This window comes from Typopeltis vanoorti, chromosome 23 (assembly GCF_054136105.1).
Source record: "Typopeltis vanoorti isolate ZY-2024b chromosome 23, IOZ_Tvanoo_1.0, whole genome shotgun sequence".
NCBI lineage: Eukaryota > Metazoa > Arthropoda > Arachnida > Uropygi > Thelyphonidae > Typopeltis > Typopeltis vanoorti.
The window spans coordinates 22,998,401-23,004,448 of NC_143571.1; the positions used below are offsets into that span (position 1 = coordinate 22,998,401).

The 6,048-nt window shown below is 36.0% G+C and overlaps 1 long non-coding RNA gene across 1 annotated transcript; it reads left to right on the forward strand.

Annotated features, from left to right (window-relative positions):
* The first annotated feature begins 603 nt into the window (after window positions 1-603).
* On the forward strand, window positions 604-4,634 carry LOC150093685 (uncharacterized). The gene is made up of 3 exons (XR_016550292.1): window positions 604-673; window positions 3,958-4,240; window positions 4,534-4,634. It is a non-coding gene; the product is annotated as an uncharacterized LOC150093685 (long non-coding RNA).
* The last annotated feature ends 1,414 nt before the right edge of the window (window positions 4,635-6,048 follow it).

Consider the following 6,048-nt stretch of genomic DNA (forward strand, 5'->3'; position numbering starts at 1 on the left):
GGGCACATTTTTCAAATAGCGCCCTTGCTTTGTCCAAGAAAAACGAACAAAGATCTTTAGCATGTTAATTAGTCAAATCTGATCGATAATTAAGAACCTCTGAAAGAACAGCCCGATGCAAACAAATCTTAGCTCATTCACAGAATGAAGAGCTTGCTTATTAACTGTAGTTCAACAAGCGAATTTTTATTAGCTTTTGAAAATATTTTAGAAGAATACTGTAGTAATTCAACGCCAGTTGTAATTAAGAAGTCATCTTAATTGGAACCCCGAATTCCATTTCAGTAATTGGCATAATAAGGATGGAGTCGGGTGGTCTGAAAGAGTTCAAATAAGCATCGGTGAAAGTCAGTAATTTTCCCAATCCTTCTCCACTCAGGTCTTAAATAATCATAGGAGCTGAGGAGAGAATATTTTCCCTATCTTTCTTTAAGCTGCTGATATCAGCAAAACAACATTTCATCTGAAAATATTTGAATTTCCTGTCGCAAGAGCAACTAGCTAGTCTAATATGTTTTTATTTACTCCCTCTGGTGGTAGAAATTTTGAAGAAATAAAAAGTGTAGTAAGGCCAGTGAACGTTGAGCGGTAGTTATTACAATGGCAGAAAATACCGAATACCAACCCCAAAGGGAGAGAAGTGAGTCTGGTGATGATTCAGAAGAACAAGAAGGTAAATGAGAGGGTCTCATTCTCCCTTTTATTTTGTTTACTGTGCCAAGTTTCATGATACGTTATTTCCATAATGTTTTTCAATCATTTTTTATCTGAATAAACCGGTATCTTTAAGTGTGTTGTTAAAGACTAACTGTTGATCATCTTAAAGATAAGAAAATAAATACGCAATTTATTTAAAAGATAACTTACTGCAAAACGACTATTCAAAGACTAACATTGACTATTTATATTGGGATGCACTTGTGCACGCAGGGAAGCGTTGTGTTCTGGCTTCTGCCGTGCAGCGTATTACTGATCGGAGTAATTAATAACACGTGTTTAGCGTCAGGGTTTATGGGGGGAGGGGGTTCTGTTAACAAAAATCTTTACTTCTTTTTGTAGAAGTAGCAGTAGTACAATAATCTGCTCCAATTTCGTTTGTGTTCAAAAGAACGTTGTTCCCCCCCCCCCCCTCAATGCCAACGAAGTGGTGTGCGGTGAAATTGTAAGCTAGAAGGAACTCTCTCCTTTTACACTTGCCTCCGGCGCACAATTCAGCGGTAATGTCTGATACTACCTCGCCTTCGGAGTAGCCGCTGAAACAACCAACAGTATCCAAAAGGAATAAGACTTGTTACGCAGCCGACCGCATTGCCAACTTGAGGCCCCTCCCCGTGATATAACAGCCAATATCAATATAAACTGTGTAAAACTTGAATTGCTGTTGTAGTCTCTTGAAACTACTGTACCTTCCTAATTCTGACTGATCGGTCACAGTTCACGATCACCTTTCCAAGGAATTTTTTTTACCCTAGTCCACATAACCTTATTTACTGTATATGTCCATTTTTTTTTTAAAAAAAAATCTGCATTTATCCTCTCTTCGGTAGAACGTCTAAATTTGTAGGACGTTTTTGACACATGCCAAAACGTTGTGGTTCACCAAGACCATCTTTCTGTAACAGATAAGTAATAGGGATAATAAATGGACCCTTCTACCTTAGATAGAGGACAAAATCTTCAAGTTTTCAACTTGACTACCCTGTCAACAGGACGAGAAGTGTATTTATTCGTGTTATTATAAACTATACTGCCCACACATAGTATTGATGTGCTACAGGTAAGAATTAATTTGAGATTTCACTCGAGTACAAGCCTCTGGTATTGTACCAGATATGGATTGAGTTGTATAATCAGATAAACTGTCCTAGTATATTTTTCTGATTATGTAACTCTGTCCACAGAACAACTTTTGAACCTTAAAGTAGTCGTTTTAACGTGGACGATGAAATTCATAACCATGCGAGCCTCCGTACGACTTAAACTTTCGGTATTCTAAACTGAAAATCAGGTCAACAAATAGAACTAATTAAATGTTTTTTATTTAACACATCTTAATATTTTGCATTTTAGTGTTTATTTATAAAATAACTAGGCAATTGAATACATAAACCCAATTTTAATTATTTAACGGTCTGTTTTCTTATTGGTGTCTGGAACTTAAGCTTAATGTATTTTAGCCGAATCCTATAATTTGCCGTCGGAAAGAATAATGCCATCAGACAGAGCGACTGACAGCTAATTTCGACAGTCGTTAGTGAATGTAATGCTTGTTTGATAGTTACAATATTACATCACACAGCTGAGTAAAGGTGAAGACGGTCTTAACGGGATTAGATCGAAACTCAACATTGACTTCCGGTAAATGTGAAATTTAAATGACCATAGTTGTCCTGTTTTATAAAGTACTTAGTGGCAGCCAATTAAATTTATAACGACAAATATCCACGCTGTGTAGAGTATTTCCTTCATATACTAAATGTAGTCCACGCGAGTTCTATGATCAATATGCTCAAGATTTGCTGAATTAGCTAAATCTTCTCGACTTTAAGATTTAGCGAACAAACTCATAACCGAGCGTAATGTACGGCCTGGTTAGCCGATGCATAATTCATCTTCCAGCCAGCGAAATTATCCGTATGACTTTTTAGGCGGTTGAATTCTACTTGCTTACTGGTGCATTAAGTAGCTTAATGTTTTCCCCTAATGAAAGGTCCCCAAATTCTTATTTTACCAACGGTGCCAATTAATATTCCTCTTCTTTCCTGATGAAGAGGGTGCCTATTCGTATCTCTATCGACTAGCTGTTCATTCCACATTAAAAGTTAACTATAACATTGCTGGTCACCCATTTACGTAATCTCACATTGAGGCAATTTATAGCCTCTTTCATGCCCCCCCCCCCCCGTCAAAGCCAACATGTGACACCTGTTCAGTAATACTAAGATTCCCGCCCTCTCATTAACCACTTACCCACATGTCAATCTTACGTGCGAAGTTATAAAATGCTGTGACGAATCCGAAAGAATGCTATACACAAAGTTTAATCGAAATAGAATAAATTTCCAAAAGCCAAATGTAATTTTCGAAAGGAAGAGATCTTCAATTTTGAGATGAGTCAATCAAAATGCTTTGCATCTAACTAGTTAAACTTCTTTACCACTAGAGTTACATTTTGGGATGTTTACTAAACATCTCGGGTCGTTTGACTATTTCTTTTAAATCTTAAATAAAATAGTTAAATTTCAAAATTAGTTACTTTTTTACTAATTCTTTCATGAGCTTTACATCCTCTTAAGATTGTAAACATCGTAGTTACATGTGCTGTAAGGGTTAATTGGGGAACTTTTAATTCTGAGAACCACCAGAATATCTTCGATTCTCCAACAAAACGGACATTGTTTAATGAATTAAGATTTTCCAGCTAAAGATGCACACATCTGCCTAGGATAAGATTAGAAGCGGCTAACTAACCAAGGCCTGACCTCATCTTAGAATGAAGAATGCGGACGCCTTGCATATAAAAGTCAAATTTTCTTAGTTACTTCAAAATCCATACGTGGGATCGAAGACTTTACAATCCGATATCCTACTAATCGAATCACTCAAATTAGTTTGAATTTTCAAATTGTTGAAATGACAAAATAGCAGGAATGAGTTGAGTGATTTCCCAGATGGTCTCAAATCGGCACGTTATTCAGAGGACTGAGGCTCATATACGAATATTTAGGTGTGCTAGTTTAATAATACAAGAACTGTAGCTAGCAGACTCCGCTCAGATTTTCTGAAATCCCTGATAAACCATCAGGGATTTCAGAAATTCATCTTGTAGGTCCAATTCTTTTTGATTTCCTTCTATGCATTAAACGGTGAATTAACTCTGTTACTAATGAAATCTGGCCACGGATTTACTTTATTTAACCAAGATCCTTATTAATATAAACTCAACTTTTCTTCCAGCTGAACATCGTCCAAATGAGGAAGACTGGATTCCGGAACCTTTACCGTGGAGAACCTTAATCTTATTTCCGTTTTGTCGACTAGTATACAACCTGGCTGCATTCGCTTTAACCATCGCTTTCAACATTTTCGACTTCATTTTTGGCCCTATAATCAACAGTACTATTGGTTACGAATGCTGTGAATGCATCTTTGTTCTTCCTTTCATGGTATTCTATTATATCATCAGGTGGAACTTTGTCAGAATATACAGGTGGTTTGGAATTCGTTAATATCTCGAATGGTAAGTTTTTCGTAAAGAGTCAAATGAAATGCTGTGATACAAATTTCTGAAAGCATTAAATTGTAGTTTTTTTGTATAAAGCTTCTTCCAATGTCTAACTCGCCTCCCCTGAAGGTTTTTAAGAAACGACTATTTCGGTTTAAATTATTTCTTCAAATGAAAGTATTAATTTCATTGAACGTACTCTAAACTCACTAGAAATATCGAAACCATAATCATTTTTCTGTCGTTCAAGACTTGTCTTTGTAAGAATGAATGTAGCTAATATTACTTATTTCTTTTTTAATTTTTAGTGCGCTGAGAGCTCGACTTCAAGGTCAAATGAAAGATTTTCTGCTGTTTTAACAACTCCTGCTCCACTGTTATTGTCTACTACATATTCGTTTAATGTTTTAGTGTTCACTAGTTAATAAAATGATTTTTTTCATATTTCTCCTTTAATTTCTTTTGTACAACATGAATACGCATTTGACTAACATTGAACTTGAGCACATCTCAGGGACTCCTGAAATTTTGATTTTGTAGTACCGAAAGCTGGCTCCTGTGGTGTTCGCAATCTTCCGATTTAAATCGGAAACCTTTAATTTTATTGAATCGATCTACTTTCTAAAGAGCCAGTAAATTGCGGGTAACAATGCCAAGGTAAACCATGAATCAATCTTAATCTTTTAACATCCACGAAGTGATCATCCAAAAATTCCAAAGCGACTGAATAACCAGTTCATCCAAGGTATATTTCTAAAGTATCGTTCTCGCACTAGTTACTGGCTTTTACTGTTACTATAAAGTGACCACGATTTCAATGTTTCCGAATACATTTCTAGGGATCACTTGCAATGCCACGAATTGATATTCAATTTTACATCGCGTGCAAATTACACGCCATCATTTGAATTGCTTGGTTCCTTGGGTGATATTTCAATTGCAAGGAAATTGACTCGAATATTTTTTTTTCCTACTATGCCCTATTGACAACTCGATTTTTTCTAGCCATGTCCCTTCATTTGACTTAGAACTGTCCAGAAGAATAAATAAATCAGTACTAAACGTTTGACAACTTGAATGGTATCAAGCATATCGTAACATTAAACAGGATTCCCATTACCTTTTTTTTCTGAACAGTATTCGCCTTGTTGCAAGATTGCAAACGTAGTGATCTCAAGTTTCCAATCTTGAGCTTCCAGTAATTACTTGAAGCTTCGATAAGCTATTAATATCCTTCGACTGAAAAGCGTAATATTACCTTATTAAATTCCAGATTGTTGATATCCAGCCTTTAATATTTCTTGGGACGCGGAGGGAGAACAAAAGCTAAAGCAGTGGAGCTTTTACATCTTATTCCAAAATATCGCGACAATATACAATAACTTGCTGGGATAATCATCCAATGAGACTAGTTTAGGCGCTGACTTCTCCTGAGAAGTCGGTAGTCATAGTAATTTGAAAGAGGCAATGACAATGTGCCCCGATACTTATTCGGTGACTTAAGTAACACCTATTTGCTAATTACATAACACGAAACGTAACATCAACTGGATTTATTTCGTACTTAATATCAATTTTACCAGTTTCAATTTTTCATTACATGAAACAACCGACTTACTCGCTGAAATAGCACTTCTGAAATAAAGCCAAAGTTTTCTATACCCCAAGATAGAACATTCGTAGATATTGACTATCATTGTCGATATCTACGAATGTTCTACGAAGCTACCAAAAATAACAAATTTCAGGCGTTTCGGAATCCCGTAGACCAATAATCACTACTAGCAGTAGACGTGTTAAGAGTGCAGCTTTTGTTCATGAAA